The 20,584-nt window shown below is 37.2% G+C and overlaps 1 protein-coding gene across 1 annotated transcript in view; it reads right to left on the bottom strand.

The window, feature by feature from the left end:
* Positions 1-20,584, bottom strand: part of OVA5 (Lysyl-tRNA synthetase, class II) — a 433,444-nt gene that overhangs the window by 111,830 nt on the left and 301,030 nt on the right. The gene's annotated exons all lie outside the window — the stretch shown is intronic.

Genomic DNA, 20,584 nt, shown 5'->3' with positions numbered 1-20,584 from the left:
GATAGCTACATATGCACACATCGCATACCTTGCACTAGTATACTTATTAAATAATTAGGAAAAATGTTTAAATGAATGAAAGGGGACAAACACCTAAATTATCGAGACGAGAAATATTACTTAAAATTCGACATTCAAAATATACATATGAAATACTTCATACTTCTAAGGTTGTTAAATAAAATTTACAATTCCAATCATTCTAAATTCTAATATAAATATTGATCATTATAGAGTTTAAAGTTAGAAGCTAATTATTGTTAATATATATATGTATATAAATATATATTTATAAGTTAAAGTTTTTAAATTAATATCATAAACATTTGATAACTATTGACTTTGTTATTATAATTAAAATTTTATAAAAGATAAAATTATTAAAGTTTAAAACATGTCAAACACTTTAAGATATATATTCATATCCTCACCTCACTTTACACGTAAAGTTTAAATCTGCCAAATAAAATCTGATGAGGGCGGTGGAAGAAGGCGGTGACCGCCTAGGAAGGGTACTTATCCCAAGCACGCAGAGGCAGAAAGGGAGGTTTTTTTTGGGGAAAGAAGAATCAGAGTCGGAGATTGGATTGAGAGCTGAATATCCGAATCAAAATTTCAGAATTGAGCAATCATTCTTGAGGCTTTTGGGCACGGGGGACAAAAATACTCTAATTGGGAAGTATTTTGGAGCTGAGTACCCAGGGCTGTGCTCAAGCTTGGCTGGGAGGACTGGTCATTTGGTGACCAGAGCGAAATTGGAGCGAGGACAACCTGGAATCTGGGATCGACATCAAACTCAGAAGAAAACAGGTATTTACAGTGAATTGATCAATTATGTTCTTAAATTTCATTGTATGCAATGTTCGAAGTAAATTTCTAAGTTTCTGAATTAAGAACCCTTACAAGAATCCTATTGAAATTCTTAAAGAAATAGACAATAATGCATGATTTTCTTTTCCCAAAAGTTGTTAAATAGAGCTTTAACATCAAAACTTCCAATGAACATTATAGTTACATCAGAATTCTTAGGCATGCTCCTTCAACATGCCCTGCACTTTACACATATTACATTTCTTTCTCACTTGCGAAATGCAGATGCAAATTGTATTCATTCGTTGTAACCAAGTGACTTGTGATCATAACCATTAACATGGCACGAATTATTGTATTTCAAATGTTAGCTTTATAGACTACATAATCACTATCATCCTAAGTCACCTGACACGGGGATTCGGGACACGTAGGATTCGGGATTCGTGGTGTCGGATTCGGGACACGTTGACCCCCGGAACAGGACACGTTATATATTATTTTATTAAAAATATATATATATATATATATATATATATAATATATTTAAAAAAAAAAAAAAATATATATATATATATATATATATTAAAAAAAAAATATATATATATATATATATTACAAATTAGATATTAGCATATTTCTTACACAAATTTTAATTAATGATACAAATTTATTGATTTCAATTTAATAAATACATGCTTAATACATAAAGGAGGAATGCGTCAACAGTTCAAATCGTTGATGGGAAAGGTTGTGGCTAGCAACCCACAATTAATTCGACCCCCTGTGTAGTGAATATGCAACAGTTTTTGTTTCCATGAACCCACAGTCTATTCCAGCAAGATTTCGACTCTTCGAGCAACTTTTTGAAACAGTTTTTCGATCCCTTAGTTATTATGGAGAGTCGCTACGACCTCCTCAAACATCCCGTCAAGTTTGCACTTCAGACAACAAATGCGCAGGGGTGACTGTGGTTCCTTAGCTCCGATAGAGGCAACTCGGCTCCCAAATCGATAGCATTGTGTTGTCTTGATATTGGTCCACCTTTGTTCGCAACATATTCAACCATCAACTACACCATTAGCACATTTCGATTTGAATGAAATGTTTGCCCTTTACGACAATGAGACAATTTTGTTTTGGCCCTTCTCTTAATAATTAGCTTACGATCTGCCGTCAACTGAAATATTTGGTTTCGGCCTTCATTCAGACTCGGCGTTGATACAAAATGTAAGCGTTGGCCGCTAATGGATGCTCAACATAGCACTAATCGACGCTGATACCAGCGGAGCAAGCAGTTTGGCACGCACTTCTCCTTGGTTTGACACGATGTATGGCCCTCTTAGCAATGATATGTTGCTTATGAAGATTTGCGCTGATAGTGATTTAAACATTCGACCCTTTGCATTAATTAGTCATGCCCTGTACATGAATTTTGGCGGTGATTTGCAACATAAAGCTATAAGTATCATTGGATCTCACGGGCAACTTCTGAAGGTGTTCTTGTATAACCCAGGATTGAGAGAAATATGGCACGACAATAAACCAAACTTGGTTTCGGTGCTCAGTGCATAAAAAAAAATTACGCCACCAATAATAATCGACAACCCACTTTGAAGAAATTCGACTTTGATGAAATTCGAGTGCGTTCCGAGCCCTCGAAACGAATCCGCAAACCAGGACTCGTCATAAAATTCGAGACACGATTGGAAATTCGCGACCCGTTGCTGGACACGACATGCCCTGAAATCTTGACACGAATCCGCAGAGAATCGTGTCGGATTCGACCGATTCGCGATTCGTCAAGGGTTTTGGACGAATCCGGTTTCTTAGCTATCATCTTATAAAATTAATGAATTCAAAAGCACAAGGAAAAAAATTTCATAGAAAAGATTAGACAGAAAATTTTCCCAGCACTGATTACAAATCTGCCACATAACCTTGCACTGCTTTACTAATTGATCAAATTAACGCTGATGTTGAAAATTGAAATGATGGTATACTGGTGCCTGCATCTATATATTTGAATGAATGAGACATGTTGAATCATAGCAAGCTGCTTTCTAGAACTGGCCAAGATCTCTGCCACAATTTCTTTATATAGTGATGTCATCTAAGAGGTCAATAGGAAAGTGAACGAGAAAGTATGTTAAACATGTTCCAAACAATCCTTTGAAAGTAAGCTTTATGATATTGTCGGCAAAGACAGCAGTTGAATAGCATCTAAAAGTATTTAAGTCAGAAAATGTTATGACCCTTATCTGTTGAAATTCTGATGTTCTATGCTGCAACAATTACTTATTCCAAAACTTCTTTCTTCTGCTATATTAATTAAGCAATTATAGATAGAACATATACCATATAAACCATATGTAAAATAGAAGACATCCAAGAACACAAATAGATACAGAGAATTTAGATCCAATGACCAGGGAAAACCCCACAAGGAGAAAACCCCAACCAAATTCTTCTTCTATTAGAAATCAAATGTTCAGCAGAGATATAAAGTACAATGAGAGATCAAGAGAATGAGTAAGTTCACCCAAATTTGAACAAGTTGTAGCATGAAGATCACTAGTAGCAACAACAGATGCACACACTAAATCAACCTTCCCTTCAACTGAATCAACACGAAAACACTAAAGCACTGAATCAACCTTGGCTCACTAAGTTTTGCTCTTACTCTCTAAGTCTCTCTATCACAATCTTCTTCAACTCACTCCAACCCTCTCTCAAGTTCGAATTCTTCTTTCACAATACACAAGTAGTGAGGGGAGAAAGACTGAGGCACATATATATAGGAGCAAGGAATCGATGCCATAAAGGAGGAGTAACTCGCATGCCAAGAGGGAAAGTAACATATGCCCATTTAGAAAATGTAACTCATGTCATTAAGGCGGTGCACATGCCTTTGTAACTTATGTTTTTAAGAGAGTGTAACATATGCATTAAAGAGTGCGTAAGAGGAATCTTTTATGACATGCTTTAATGAGAGCCTAAGAAAGTGTAAGAGGAATATTTTCTGACAAGCATTTATTGAGTCTAAGAGAATGTAAGAGCATTAATGAGAGTGTAAGAGGAATATGTCATGCCAATAATGAGAGTGTAAGAGAACATTATTGAGAGACATGATTGAGTGACTTGAATTTCTTTTTAATAATAATATAATAGTATCATAAGAATAATAATATAATATTAATGATAATATTGATGATTAAGTCGAAATTGAACTATTAGGATTGATTGATGATCAAAAGGGATTTTCCATCAACAATACTTGATTACCAATTGATGCAAGGTGATTTACTATTTTTGGAAAGTCATACTTGAGACTTTCTATTTTTAGAAATTCATCCCTAAGCTGCCAAATTTTCAACACTCCCTCTCAGCTAGGGAGGAATTTCTTTCTGCAACAAAAGATCTATGTTTTCTTTGATCATCTATGTTCATCTCTGCTTTGTATCATTTGGAACAATGATGTCTCACTCTAATGCAGAAGAATCATCATAGGGGAGATTCATCCACCACATTATCTTCACTTGGGGGGATTACTACTTGCCAACATATGACAAGGATCTTGCACAACCAAGTCACATCTCTACTTGGGGGGATCCACTTGTCAACGCATGACAAGGATCTCGCACATCCAAGTCACATCTCTGCTTGGGGGGATCCACTTGTCAACACATGACAAGGATCTCGCACATCCAAGATTCATCTCTGCTTGGGGGAAACCACTTGTCAACACATGACAAGGATCTTGCACATCCAAGGCTCTTCACTGCTTGGGGGGATCCACTTGTCAACACACGACAAGGATCTCACTCATCCAAGGCTCATCACTGCTTGTGGGTATCCACTTGTCAACACATGACAAGGATCTCACTTATCCAAGGCTCATCATCCATGACCACCCTCTCTAGGAAGGGTCACATCCTCCAGTGCAAGTTGCTCTCTGAAAACCAAGAACTTCCCTTTCGGCAAAGACTTGGTAAGAATGTCGGCGATCTGATCACCAGTAACTATATGATAGAGTCTTACTACGCCTTTCTGCACCATATCTTGGATATAGTAATATTTGATCTCAATATGCTTGGACTTGTCATGGAACATGAGATTTTCTGCAAGTTGAATCCCACAATTATTGTCACAGTAAATTATTGTTATGTCCAAAACATGCTCAAGCATCTCTACCAAGAGATTCCTCAGCCATACTGCCTCACAGCTAGCCATGCTAGCAACAATCTACTCAGCATCAGTCATGCTAAGGGCTGCAGACCTCTGTTTTCTTCTCATTTGAGATATCATGGCAGATCCTAAGTTGAAGCAGCGCCCAAATGTGTTTTCTCTATCAGTAGAGTTACCAACACAATCAGCGTTTGAGTATCCATGTAGACTTATGTCACCGACAGTATATTTCAATCCCAGATTGATGGTCCCATGCAGGTATCTTAGCACATGCTTTACAACAATTAAGTGTGCATGAGATCATATATTGGCTCAGAGTATTGACCATAAACATATACCCAGTCTAGTGTTCACTAAGAACATTAGTACCCCAATCAGTTAACGATACTCAGAAGGATTTGCCAAATCAGGACCTGCAACTTCACCACATAGCTTCTTGAAGTTCATCTCCATTGGAGTATTCATGGATTTACATTCTGTCATACCAAATCTTTCAAGCAGCTTGACAACATATTTTCCTTGAGAAAGGAAAATCTCACTAGGTTTTTGCCATACTTCAAGACTCAGAAAGTAGTGCATTAAGTGAAGATCTTTCATTTCAAATTCAAAAGCTAACTCCTTCTTACACTAGAGGATAAGAGGTTCCCCACCAGTCCAAAATAAATCATCAACATATAATACCAAAATCAAAGACATACCTTGGGCCATCTTGAAGTAAAGATTTGGATCAGCATTACTTCTAGTAAAACCAAGCTTCATCAAGAAGCTATCAATGTGGGCATACCAAACTCTTAGAACTTGTTTCAAACCATACAGGGATTTCTTTAGTCTGCACACATGAATCTTACGGTCATGTATTTCAAAGCCTTGTGGTTGCTCCACAAATATTTCTTTCTTAAGGAAGCCATACAAGAAAGCAGCCTTCACATCAATTTGGTGAAGGAGCCATCCTTGGCTAGCAGCTAAAGCCACAATACATCAGATGGTTGTATAACAGGCAACAGGTGCATCGGATGGTTGTATAACAGGCAATAGGTGCAAAGATTTCATCAGTCTATTCCCTCTTTCAGAGAGAACCCTCTGGTCACAAATCTAGCTTTATATTTTTCAATACTACCATGAACACCATGTTTAATTTTATACATCCATTTAGAAGACGCAACAGATTTACCTTGTGGTTTTGGAACCACTTCCCATACATCATTATGAATGATGGACTCATATTCCTCGACCATTGCATCTTTCCACACTTGAGCCTTCACAGCTTCTTCAAAAGTGCACGGCTCAGCTTGAATAATGTTGTTCATGACTACAACATATCATTGGAACCGACATGGTTTCTTGCTTTCTCTGAAGGTTCCTTAGGGAGCAACACGTTTATTAGCATCTTGAAGGGTGCCACGAAGCCATAAAGGTCTTCTTCTAGCACATGGAAAAGGACCCAAGGAGTCCATGGGATCCATGGGTTCATCAACAAGATCAAGCTCAGGCTAGGGATCTTCTTGTGCATCCAAGGCATCCTCGTGTCTTTCAACATTAGCTGGAGGAGTGTCTATGGCTTTTCAAAGAGTTGCATCTTCATCAAATGTTATATCTCTGCTGAACTCTATAGTTCTTTTACCAGTCACATGTTCTGCAAGCTTTAGAATTTTCACAATAATCAACAATCATACCTTTCTTACCTAAAGCTTCCAGCTTGGTACTCTTTTCCTTTAGCACATGAAAGTAGACAAGGCAGTCAAAGATCCTTAAGTGCCCATTATGTTATGGGTTATATGGGTTATAGGGTATGGTGGTCTCTTTCTTGATTCCATCTTCCTTGCAAAAGTTTTGAGCTCTTGTCCACTTCATGTCCACTCCAGTCATGGGATGGCTCGACATCTTCCTCAATCTCGATATGAAGGACTTGGTTCGCACATTCATCAAATGTACATGTTGATCCTAAAATAAGAGCAAGAGAAATAGTAGCAAGGTAAATAAACATAATGAAAGTATACTTGGTGATGAGGCAGGCCTTTCTTTCTTTTCTAAATGTGAGAGTGGCTCCTTCATTATCCTTGCACCAGCTTCCTCTTGGAGTTTACTCCTTCTGCACTATTATGCGCCTTAATGATCTTCAAGATCTGCTTTTCTTGATTGAATCCTTATCAGGAAGTTAGTGAAAGAATCATTCAAATACTCATGCAGCAAGAATAACCAATGATCTTAAAGATAAATTTAAACAAGAGCAGTGACACAAAGAAACAACATAAGACTTGAAAATACTTAGGGATTGAAGGAAGTTGTTAGCTCCCCCTTGATCCGCCCTTTATAAGTTACCATTGTCCATAAGTCATATGTCATTGGCAGAAGAAATGCATCTTCTTGATCACCACTTGGCAAACTCCATCATGATCCCCTCTAATCTTAGGTATTTCGGGAACCATATTTCTCACATGAGGTAATGCTCTAAGTGAATATGAGTGAACTTTTGGTGCCACGGTTTATATTGATGATTACTTATCATGAATCAATGCATGGATAGGTCTTCCACTAATTTTATACAAATCTTCAAATCTTGATCTCAGAGTGAAGGCATGCAATAATAATTATACATATTGACTTCATTGCCTACAATGATATTAGTTATAATCCATCTTCAATCGCTGCAAAAGAGGTTAGTTTAGAAAACTATCATTCCATCTTTTGTAAAAGTCATTATTTTTAACTACAACCAATATTGTTATTAAACTCTAATATCAAAATTACCAAAACCCATAAGATTATGACCTTTCTCATATAATGTGAGAGAGTTAAAATCTCTCTATCGTTAGCATTCAATTTCTATCAGTTATTCTTTCATAACCTTCTATGCATCATATTTTTTTCAACACAACACTTTCTTGCACATGCATAAACATAAGTAAAACTACTATTTACTTTTGCATGCATCAACAAGTACCAAAACCACAACTATTAAACACATGAAACACCTTAATTACTATCTGCAAAATTACTATCATATCTTGGGTTCCTTGAAATCTTAGAAGAACGGTAACAGTGAAATTTTAGTAGCAAAATTTCAGCAGTAAAATATCAGCAGTAAAATTTAACAGTAAAATTTCAGCAATAGAATTTCAGTTGTAAATTCAGCAACAAAAGAGGAGATATTTCAGCAAAAAATGCGCAGCAAGTAGAAGGAACAACAAGAGATATTTCAACAGAAAAAGAGTTGCAAAGGAAGCGGACAACAAGAAATATTTCAGCAGAAAGAGAGTTGCAAATGGAATAGACAGCAAGAGATATTTCAGCAGAAAGAGAGTTTCCAATGGAGCGGACAGCAAGAGATATTTTAGCATAAAGAGAGGTGCAAATGGAGTAAACAGCAAGAGATATTTCAACAGAAAGAGAGCTGCAAATGGAACTTGTCTTCTTGATCTTGTCTTCACCAAAGCTCTAATACCATGTTGAAATTATGATGTTCTATGCTGCAACAATTACTTACTCCAAAACTTCTTTCTTCTACAATATTAATTAAGCAATTGTAGATAGAACATACACCATATAAACCATATGCAAAATAAAATACATCCAAGAACACAAGTAGACACAGAATTTAGGTCCAACGACCAAAGGCAAAACCCACAAGGGCAAAACCCAACCAAATTCTTCTTCTATTAGAAATCAAATGTTCAGCAGAGATACAAAGTACAATGAGAGATCGAGAGAATGAGTAAGTTCACCCAAATCTGAACAAGTTGTAGCATGAAGATCACTGGTAGAAACAACAGATGCAAACACTGAATCAACCTTCCCTTCAACTGAATCAACACTAAAACACTGAAGCACTGAATCAACCTTGGCTCACTAAGTTCTGCTCTTACTCTCCAAGTCTCTCTCTCACAATCTTCTTCAACACTCTCCAACCCTCTCTCAAGTTCGAATTCTTCTTTCACAATACATAAGTAGTGAGGGGAGAAAGAAGGAGGCACATATATATACGAGGAGCAAGGAATCCATGCCATAAAGGAGGTGTAACTCGCATGCCAAGAAGGAGAATAACATATGCCCATTTAGCAAATGTAACTCATGTCATTAAAGAGGTATGCATGTCTTTGTAACTTATGCTTTTAAGAGAGGGTAACATATGCATTAAAGAGTGCGTTAGAGGAATTTTTTATGACATGCTTTAATGAGAGTGTAAAAAAGTGTAAGAGAACATTATTGAGAGCCATGATTGAATGACTTGAATTTCTTTTTAATAATAATATAATAGTATCATAAGAATAATAATATAATATTAAAGATAATATTGATGAATAAGTTGAAATTGAACTATTAGGATTGATGGATGATTAGAAGGAATTTTCCATCAACAATACTTGATTACCAATTGATGCGAAGTGATTTACTATTTTTGGAAAGTCATATTTGAGACTTTCTATTTTTAGAAATGCATCCCTGAGCTGCCAAATTTTCAACATTATCCTTAGTCTCTTCACTCTTCTATTATTCTCTTATCCTATTTCTTTTTTGTATTACCTTATCTTGTTTCTCTGTTTTTTTACATGGCTCGCCTACCTACCAGCATAGATCCATCTTAACTCTAGATCTACAAAGTGCCAAAATGGATCAAATCTCTCAAGATGCAAACTTCTTTTTAAAAGCAAAATTTGAGCAAAGGTTTGCACCTCGAGAGATTAGATTCCTCTCGGTGCTTGGTAGGTCCAGAGTTAAGATGGATCTATGCTAGTTCTTAATAATATTATTTATATTTATATAAATTTCACATCTCTATACATAGAAATATTCTTATTTTTAATTTTATTAAAACTTTGATAATAAATATAGTTACATATATATGCAGCATTTTTCTTTCACATGTTTTATAATTTTTTTAATTTAATTTTTTAATATGATATGTATAGTATTGATTATATAGATAGACAAATAGATAACTTAGAAAAAAAGTTTGTTGTACATATTGAATTTTTATGTACTTACCAATAAAATTTAAATATGAAGTCCTGAAATATTATGGTTAATAATATGAATCATTATTTTAATTTATATGGCCTAATGGATATTAATTTATAACTATTATTTATATTTTATATATATTTCACATTTGTGTATTTAAATATATTTTTATTTTTAATTATACGTCTATTAGTTAAATTTATTAAGTCTTTATGTCTATTAATTATATTTCTGAAATATCAAGGCTATTATTATTATTTAAATTTATTTTAATGTTATATGCTTATTATGATTTTTTAGTGGAAAAATTATTTGTAATTTTATTAATAAAAATAAAATTACAAAATAACAAATTGAATTGAATTGATTTATTATTTTTATCATTTTTATCTTTTATTACTTTTTTAATTGAGCCAACATTATGTTTTATAATTATTATTTTTTGACACTACAACATCTCTTTCATATTGAGTCGACATTTAAATGTTTACACTCATTTACAGACACTACAATATCTCCCCCATATTCATTTGTAAAGCAACCCTTGACACAATTATTCTATTATCCTAAGTTGTATGGTGTTGTCGCCCGAATTGTATAGGCACCGCGACAACGCTCAGGATGTGGGTTGTCACTCTGATCCTCGCCCACTCTGTTCTAGCTATCTCCCAACAACAGCCTATGGGTGGTCAGTCCCTTTGGAATGAAGTGAAGGAAAGAAAGTTGAAAATCAACTTACTTGAGAGACACAAATGAGTGTCCTAGCCACTTGGTTGAAATTAAGCAACATTATCGATTAAATTAGATTTTTGATTACGAGACCAATGCCTTAAGTCACAAATTCTTGCTTCTTATGAATTGGAACCAAATGACCAGATCGACACCCATTGCTTGAATGATTGACTTACCTATATGATGTGCAAATCCTAGGACCTACGTGAGATGCAATGATCTTGGTAAATTTTAGTTAAATGCCTAGTCTAAGTGTAGCCTTCTTTTAACTATTTTGAAGTTGCGCTCCAAGGTAGGTTGTGGGAAGGAGACTAACAGGAAGCAAGCTAGGGCTTTCTTAACGATACCTTTTGTTAGGCTTCTATCACTTGATGCCTTCGGCGCTGCATAGACTGTGGCTTTGATGACTACAAAGTCACTGTGTTAACCACCGAAGAGTTGTCAAGGCCCCTCAAGCTAAATAAGAAGGCTTGTCCTATATCTCTATCAACCTAGTTTATGCTAGGAGGTGAATTATTAATGCAAATCTAGATTTAAGATGCTTATGCAAGAAATTATGAGTGAGATTTATCTTGAGTTAAGATTTTCTTAAGTTGTTTAAGTACTTTGATTAGAAACCTTTTAAGAGTACTTATCAATAGTGAATTGCAATCTTAAACAAGATAAATTGCTTATAGATACAAGTGCAAATTTCAACAATATTTCACAAGATACCAAGTAACCCAAGATGCCAAATGCTAACAATAGTCAATCAAGATGTTGATCACAGATTTATGACAGTTTATATCAACAATACTACTTCAGAAAATTCAGATTTATCAATGTTGTAGCAGCAGTGCATAAACTACTTCAAATGACGAAACTTGCCCAACACATTGAAACATAAAATTTCCAATTTAACCAGTAATGTGAATTGGCTTCTTTAGCACACTTTATGATGGTGTATTCAGCAATATTTCAGATCTGATTTTAAAAATACAGCAGTAAGTAAAGACAGATCAGCAAGATAAAACTGCCCAAAATAGATGGCCAATATGCCCAAAAATAGCAAAATGCACCAGAACTTGAAAATTTCAATTTTAGGGCTTTTAGTGAGTTTGACTTAGCAATTTTCAGATCTGATATGATTATTACAGCAGTGAGTTAACCACAGATCAGCAAATTAATCCAACCAAAAATAGATGCCCAATGTTTCTAAAAATAGAAAAATTTTGCCAAACTTGAAAAAATTAATTTTTTGAATCTTTTGAGAGAATGTGATTCAAAAATTTCACAACTGATAAACTAATTACAGCAATAAGTTAGTCACAGATCGGCAAGCTAAAAATACTGAATATGCTGCTCCAAATGTCTAAAAATAGTAGGTTTTTGCCGGAAAATGAAAATTCAAAATTTTTAGTCCTTATCTAGTTATGCCTCAGAAATATTTCAGACTTGAATTTCACAGTTATGCAGTAAATTCCAGCAAGCTAAAATGTTAGATCTAGGTCAAATTAGAGATACCCAAGTGGCCAAAACTTGTGAAAGTTTAGATTTTGCAATTCTAATCAGTTTTGACCAATTAAAGTGTGATTTTAGGGATTAGATATTAATGATTTAACTGTTGTAATAAAACTGAAGCAAAATAAGGGTTTGGAGGTCAAACCCTAGGCTCGAGGCTTTGAAGATCCCACAGTTGAAAATCGTTGAAACTTTGGGATTACCTTGCCGTCTGCGAGATATGAATTTTGAAACCTTAATCCTACAAAACTGTCAAGTATTTACCCTTAAAAATTCATATTAGGTTTCAAGTCAATTTTGAGCCAAAAGAGGCCAAAAATTGAAGAACAAGGTCAAGGGAAGCAAATTTGCGGGGAGAAATGGGCTAGGATGATAGATCGGGGCACATGGATGGAGAAATTGGCCAAGAAGGGCCAATGTTTTGCCCAATCAGACTAGCGTTTGGGAAATAAGAGTTTAGGGGTTAAGACCAAGCCCTAAGGCCTAGGGCTTAGGGCTTAAAGGCTCCACAATGGAGCCGCAAGCTCTTAGAGGGTTGCAGCCAATGAAGAGGAGGAGATGAGGGCCGAGAGGAAGAGGGGAGGCCGAAAAGGCCAGGAGAGGACGACGCAAGGGAAGGAGGCCGAGAGGAGGGAAGCCAAGAGGAGGAGGGGCTAGCGGCAAGCCTAGGAGGGTCGAGGAGAGGAGGAAGAGGGTGATCGAAGCCTCAAAACCCCACAACAAGGCCTAGAGAGGCCCTAAACCAAGACACAGAGGATAGAAGGAGAGATGTTGAGCTTAAGGAGGTCAAAACTGGGGCTAGAAGCTTTGAAAACTTTGAAACCCTTGCTCCAAAAAAAAATTATGCTTCAGCTCTTTGATTTTTTGAAAATTCATCCGTGAAAACCCTGCAAAAAATTCCAAGATACTAGATCTTACCCTCAATGGCCTAGATCTAGGTCTTCTTCCACTTAACTCCTTGACCTAACCTGCAAAAATGCGGTGTTCCACGGGGACGCGTCCCCCAGGGTCGGGTGCGCGCACCCCTCGCACCCAGGACAGGGGGGCGTCTGGGGAATCGTTTCTCCATGACCCCCTTTTGGGGAGACGCAGGGAGACACAGGGGGGACGTTTCCCCAGTGTGGGGGACACGACTCCCCAAAAGGGGGACGCCTGGGCGTCCCCCCTCAAAATGGGCTATGCGTCCCCCCTTAAATTTGCTTGTAAACAATGATTTATGACAAGGAAAACGTAGTATTTGACCATATTTCCCTACTAATGCTATGCTATTCATGGTAATGTTAAATTCTTAAAGTAAAAGTGACATTCTCCTTTATCTTTCATTTTCATCCTTTTACTTAAATTTTTAACATTACCATGAAATGACTCAGGATGTTTGAGAGTGGTTTTGACCTCATTGGATTTCATATGGAGAAAGTAGAATTTTAGATCTCACTCAAAATCCAGCAGACTTAACAGTTTTTCAGGAATTCAGGATTCGATGGAGTGCAATGTTTCCATTGCATTTTGTCATGTACAAGGGTATGGAATTGGTATTTAATCAAGAGCACCAAGCCCTCTGTGTACTTTAGAGTGACTTTTAGACTCATCACTCCATTGTTTTTGAGTTTTAATTATATCAATTTACTATTCCAGTCTTTAGATCAATTTTTCAGGAATTCAGGATTCGATGGAGTGCAATGTTTCCATTGCATTTTGTCATATACAAGGGTATGGAATTAGTATTTAATCAAGAGCACCAAGCCCTCTGTGTACTTTAGAGTGACTTTTAGTTATATCAATTTACTATTCCAGTCTTTAGATTTCAGTATCTATTATAGTCTATTTTGCTTAGTACTAATTAGATTCTAGAATGATAAATGATGAATTTTAATTTTAAATCAATTTAGAATCTAGAATGATGAATGATGAATTTAATTTTTAAATCAATGTAGATTCGAGAATGGTGAATAATGAATACTGAATATGGATCAGAGTATTTCATTATTGAATCTCATGGTTTATGGATGAATCATGTATGTATTAGTAAGGATGATGAGTATGGATCAATGTATTTCATTATTTAATTCAATTATGTATGTATCATTCTATTTATGCTTTCATTATTGAATATGAATTTGAAATATATATATATATATATATATATATTAAAAAGGAAAAAAAATTATATACCCCGACGTCCCCCCGTCCCCCCTAAATTTCCCTAAAATTTGAGGGTACTCCCACACGTCCCCCTTGTGCGTCTCCCCGCACCCGCGTCTCCCCGTCCCGGAGACTTGGTGGAACATTGCAAAAATGAAAATAGAGACACCCAAACCCCAAATATATACAAAATGAATCTATAAACCCCAACCCGAATTAGAAAAATAGTTTACAATTTAAATTTACAAATTTATCTTCAAAATAAACATGGGTTTTCAAATGAATTTTGAGAAAACAATTTTTATACTATTTTTTACATGAAAGAATGGCTAAAACGCTTCAGAAAAATTAATGATCACTATAGCCCAAGTGAAGATTAAATCCACCATATAAAAACTGGAGATCCAAGAAAAGTAACCCTTGCCCACACTCTGTAAAATTGGAGACCAAGGATCAAGTACCTACAAACACTATGTATTATCTCAAAATAATAATCATAAACGACCACATAGGAAGCCCGTAGTCAATACATACCACAGATCAACGAAACAAGAACACCTCGACTTGCACCCCAAAGTCTTTTATTATGGTAGAAAAAATAGTTCCCAACAAGACATTAGTTTACAAAAATGCTTCAACAACAATTCTTGCCAGAGATCAAGATGACTAGAGACTCAAATGACACTCTAATTTATAGATAAATCCTCCAAATGGAAAAATAACGGCTAGTTTATTTGATCCTTGTCAAAATCATCTTGGTCGTTGATAAATACTTCAACATCCTTTAATCTTGGCCCTTGATTTCTTATTTTTGAGGAAATTTCGAATTTATCATTTAATTCCATTTTAATTAGCTCAAAATTAATTATTTAGAGTTAATTTCTTCAAAAAATTGACTTTGACTTAACCACCAAAGTCCAAGGGTCCAAATTTTCTTGAAAAATACAATATTCTCTTGGTGAAGGACCTTTAAAAATTGATTCTTTCAAGACCCACGAATTTTTCCATTTGGAGAATTTATTTTCTTAGACAATTTAATTTTGACTCTAATTAATTACCTTTTGGGCTTAGGATTTAATTTTGTTTTGCCAGAAAAATTAATCAATTTACACATGAGGGGATTAATTATTTTTCCAACCCTCTAATACATATGATTTCTCATTTGCAAGACTCAAAGAGGGAATACACATTCGTCTTAGACCCTTAAGACACATAACCCATCTACGACTCAATATGATCTAGTAAACCAAGTGATTTGTAATAAAATAATTAAGTCAATTAGCTTTAATATTCCCAAACCATTTTTACATCAGACTCGACTTAAACACTAGGACTCACCTAATAATTCGACAAGAAATTTCACACTAGCTTTGGGGGTTTAAGCTGGAGGGAAAAAACTCTTCCGATTAGCCATGTCGAAAAACACAGGTAATCATTGAGGTTAAAAAACCTCCTAAGATGGAATTCGTCATCAAATTATAGGCTTACCTAGGTTGTTACATGGACTCACGGTTTTACTGAGATCATTTACAATATATAACTTGTAGAATGGGATGACTATGACACATAGACTACTAATATGTGATCCAATCCTTGTTGAAAAAGTTGGTACTTCTGCTTCCTTGGAACTTTGACAATTTGAGTGCAACATCTGGCTCCATATGGGGACACGTTGCTTCCAAGAAGTAACGTGAGAATCCCAGAATCCTGCATCCAAGGAAACAAAATTCCATCAAATAGATATCCATTCAGCATCGAAGTCATCATGAATATATAGAAAATATCGCCGAATAGAAAATCTATCCTAACAAACTGAAATATAAAAAACAATATAAATGCGTGAAATAAACTAGCTAATGACATAAATGAAAGGGAGTAGGGTTAGAGATACTATACAAAATGATGCCCATGGCATCAAATATCATCGATGAGGAACAATCTCAGGCATCTGTCCGCTGACTGGTTGATCACTTGGCTATTTTTCAGATGTCCCTTGCTGAAGTCTAACCCTCTTAGGTCAGTGTAACTGCTCATCATTGTGTTGCATCTCTGTTAATTTGAAACCTTCTTTTTTTGCTTGGCGGAGGGGATGGGTGGTGGAAAAAGTGACATATCTCTGATTCAAAGTGAGGCAAATGCTCTTGTGGTACAACCTGTTCACCATTTTCCAACTTCTTTGGAACTTCCACGTGGTATCTTCTTTCTACTTCTCTGTATAACCTGACCATGCCACCTGTTGTTGTTGGAATAGTGGCATAAGATAAATCCATCTGAATGCATCCACCTAAATCAGCCGCAAACTATCGGGAGAGAAGCATTCCCCATACATCTGGTGCATCAATGACCGCAATATCCATGGTTATGATCCTATATGGAAAATTTGCTAAGGCAACCTGTAAATCTTTGACCACACCACGGACTTCAACCTTTCGAGAGTCCATCGAACAAATGTTATGATATGGTCTAGAAATTCTTAAGTTTAATTGCTCCATGACCTTCTTGGTCATAAAATTCTTAGATGCACCAGAATCTAGCATGCAGTTGTGAAGTAATCTGTCATTGATGTCCAAAGTAAGAAAGAATGGTTCATGATTTTCATTAGTCATATAACAGTTCATATCATTTAATTTGATTTCTTTGTCCTAGTGATTAATTTCGTTATGGGGCCCTTTTCTTCATTGAAGGTATTTATTGCAAAGGTTGAAGAAATCATATTGGTGCATGGACTTTCACTTGATTCCCCTTGACTTGCATTATTACTTCGTTGATATCTACTTTCTTCCAAGATCCTTCTAGCCAAAGCACATGTACTTTCTTCATGAAAATTGTCACAAGGTCTGCAAAAAGGAACAGACTCATCAACTATATTGGCAAAATCAAGCAGTGTAGGAGGCCTTTGATCATTTGAGGAATTCCTTTTTATTTGTATTAATTGATTTTGCATGTCACTTATCAGTTTGGCATGTTTAAATTCCATATCTCTAACCAGTTTGGTTAATTCTTTGACTGTATTTGATTCTTCTTTGATTTTGATCAGAGTTATTTCGTAACCAGCGATCTCAGATTTATCTGAAACCTTTTTATCTTTTTCTAACTCTTCAGTTGTGTTTTGGGCAGCAGCTAAAGTTGCAGGGTGAGCCCACCTTATCTCATACTGAACTTCTACATGGTAAGCCTCAAGATATGTTTCCAAGACAGTTTTGTCAGGAGGCTTGTAATCCTGAGTCATGTCCCTTAGTAATTTGTTGAACCTCTAGTTAAATTCTACCACCATTTCATTTCATTTTTTCTTGATGGTACTGAATTATTTCACCAAGTACCTTAATTCCCTCTTATCCCCGTATTTGTCTCGAAAAGCATCAAGGAGGGTCCTTAGAGAATCGAAAGCATTATTAGCCTTGTCATGAAACCAATCAATAACATTATCTTCCAATGATAAGACAAACAACGCCATCTTGACATCTTCGTGATTATACTCTGTAGAATGAGCATATCTATGGAGGAATGAATTGAACTTCTTTATATCCTCTGCAACATTGTGTTGTAGTGGCTACAACCACCCTCCAAAATTTTGCCTTCGCTTTGTTTTGGAGCCTCCCTCCTCGAAATCATTGCAGCTATCCCGCATTGATCAGGTACTTGTGCTTATTTGATTTCATTTGTTGTTTAACAGCTTGTGTTCAACTCACTTGTCCCATCAGTCAACCACAAGCACACCCAACACTTGGTTCACATCCGATCAATCAGTTGTCAGGCAAAACTGCGGAAACCTAGAGGACAGCTTGTCTTCCCCTTAGGAATTGCACAGCGCAGCCCAGCAGCTACCCTGCACTCAGAAATTGCGCAGAGCAAGCCAGCCAGCCTTGCTCTAGAAATTCGGCAGAGCAGGTCAGCTGGCACTGCTCTCCAGAAATGCGCAGTTCCAGCCAGCTGCACTGCCATCCAGAAATGCGCAGAACTAGCCCAGCTGCACTACTCTCTAGAAATGCACAGAGCAGCCCAGGCCAGCTGCACTGTTCTCTGGAATTGTGCAGAACTGGGTAGCTGCACTGCTCCCCGGAAATGCACAGAGCAGCCCAACATCACTGCTCTAGAAAATTGCGCAGAGATGGCGAGTCATCCAAGGCCTCTTATTCCAGAAACAGCGCAAAAGTTTTCCCTCAGTTGTTGTTCGTTGCATGTGCCAACAGGTTGCCTGATTCCCTCCAGAATTGCGCAATCTTTCTTTGCATGTTGGGCAGCGTTTCCTGAAAAAAGAAAAAAGCAAAAAGCGAAAAAGCATCCCTAGATTTTAGGGATCTATTTTTAGCAGCAACAGTTACATGCAAAACTACTTTTAGAAACTCCCCGCCAAGTGTCGTTTTTCCTAGATTTGTGGCATGCGCATCATAAACCCTAATTTTGCCAAATCTATTTAAACGACACCTCAGAGCTCATTCTTCATGCTCGATCTTGGAGATCTAGCATTCCCGGGGCATCTAGGAACCTTTGACGCAACTTTTCCATGTAAGTTTTGTTTTTCATGCCTTTTGTCGCTTTTTGTCACTTTTTAGTTTTCGACTTGTATGAGTGTTGTTTCCTTGGTTTTATTGAATGACCATTGGCGTTTCAATGTATTTTAGCTTGTAGAAGTATTGTTTCAAGTTTTTCATTACCTTTCCTTAGTGCTGCACTCATAATATTGTTTCTGCACTCACATTTGTCGTTTCGGTGACTCGCTTCATAAGCTTCTTGGTTTTGTCGTTTGACTGATTTCTGCACTTGCTTGAATCGCATGCATGTTTATTTCACTCAAATCTGCACCAGCTTCGCACACACATTCACTCCTTCGTGTTTTCAGGTTGCCATTGGGCAGATCCAGGCTGACTTGGCCCAGATCTTGTCTCTCCCAGCATGCTCTGCGCATTCCTAGCAGTCAAGGCTCTACCTTGCCTCCAGGAATTGCGCGTAGGTTGCCCACACTATCTCCCAACTATGCTCTACGCAATCTTGGAAGGCAGTGCCCAGTCCTATCCACTGGAACTGCGCAATACGCAGTTCCAGCCAACAACCCAGCCTGACTATTCTGCGCATTGCGCAGTTTCAATCAGCGTCACTGGATTGCGCATTACGCAGATCCTGCCAGTAGTCAGCCTCACTAGCAGGTGGGATTGTGCAATGCGTAGTTCTAGCTGACAGTCTCCTAGCTTCCCGAAGTCAGTGTTGCGCAATCTGGCCCAGCACTCACCATTTTGTTGTCGGAATGTGTCTCGAGTTGTTTGATGTTTTTCGCTGACATTGTCTCGCCATGAGTATCTTCTTTGTCTCTAGCTACCACAGGTTTTTGAGCCGCTTCTCAGCTGTACAGGTATCATGGCCTCCAAGAGAGCTAGATCAAAAGACAATTGAAAGCAGTACCAGGGATGTGGTTGAACAAGGGTCTATGAGCTTGCCCATGTACACAGACACACACATGTTCATCAAGAAAGACATCAAGATCACATGGCAAGACATCAACACTATTTTCTCAAGCAGCTTTGAGGAGAATCTGGAGGATTGATAGGTCTATGTGAACATCCATAAGTCAAGATTATACAAGGTTGCATGCAGGTTTCCCGTGTTCCCTTGCACAGATGTGATCCATTGGATTGTCTCACACACTGATCCTGAGACAATGATACTGAGCAGTGTCAGTGGAGCAAGGCTTGCTTCCTTTAGGACGAAGGATTATCAGGAGATATATCATTTGCCATTGCCAGTGAGCAGGATGGATGCACCGTTCTACACTCCCAACAGCAGCACGAACACAAGAGACATCTTGAAGTGTTGGGTAAAGGAGCCAGCAAAGTTCAGGACGACACCCAACCAGATATACAGGACAAAGACACTCAGGAAGGCATACTAGTTCTTGGTCATCTTCGCATGCCGCTTGTATGGCCAAGGGAGTACAGAGACCTTCCCGCAGAGTTGGGTTGCTATGTTGGATCAGTTGGCAAGTGAAGGAAAATCGTTTAATTGGTTTGACATGTTGGCTCTCTAGTTGAAAGTGCATCTATCCAATGCTCGGAGTCCGCCCAAGGATCAGCAAGCAAGATTCTTCATGTCTGCCTACTTGCTCGATGCAATCTGTGCCCGTCAACAGTTTCCTGGCATGGGTTGGGCATGGACACCTTCAGAGAGTGTTGTGAACGTATATTGCAAGTTGCTCTCAGACTGTAGCTACCGAGGAGTCATGGCTAGAATATCTGACCATTTCATCGCCCCTCTGTACACA

The sequence above is a fragment of the Pinus tabuliformis genome, chromosome 7 (assembly GCF_031772625.1).
Source record: "Pinus tabuliformis cultivar Carrire ecotype Pingquan chromosome 7, CPIR1, whole genome shotgun sequence".
NCBI lineage: Eukaryota > Viridiplantae > Streptophyta > Pinopsida > Pinales > Pinaceae > Pinus > Pinus tabuliformis.
The sequence above is the reverse complement of the archived record's forward strand: the minus strand, read 5'-3'. Positions and strand labels throughout refer to the sequence as shown.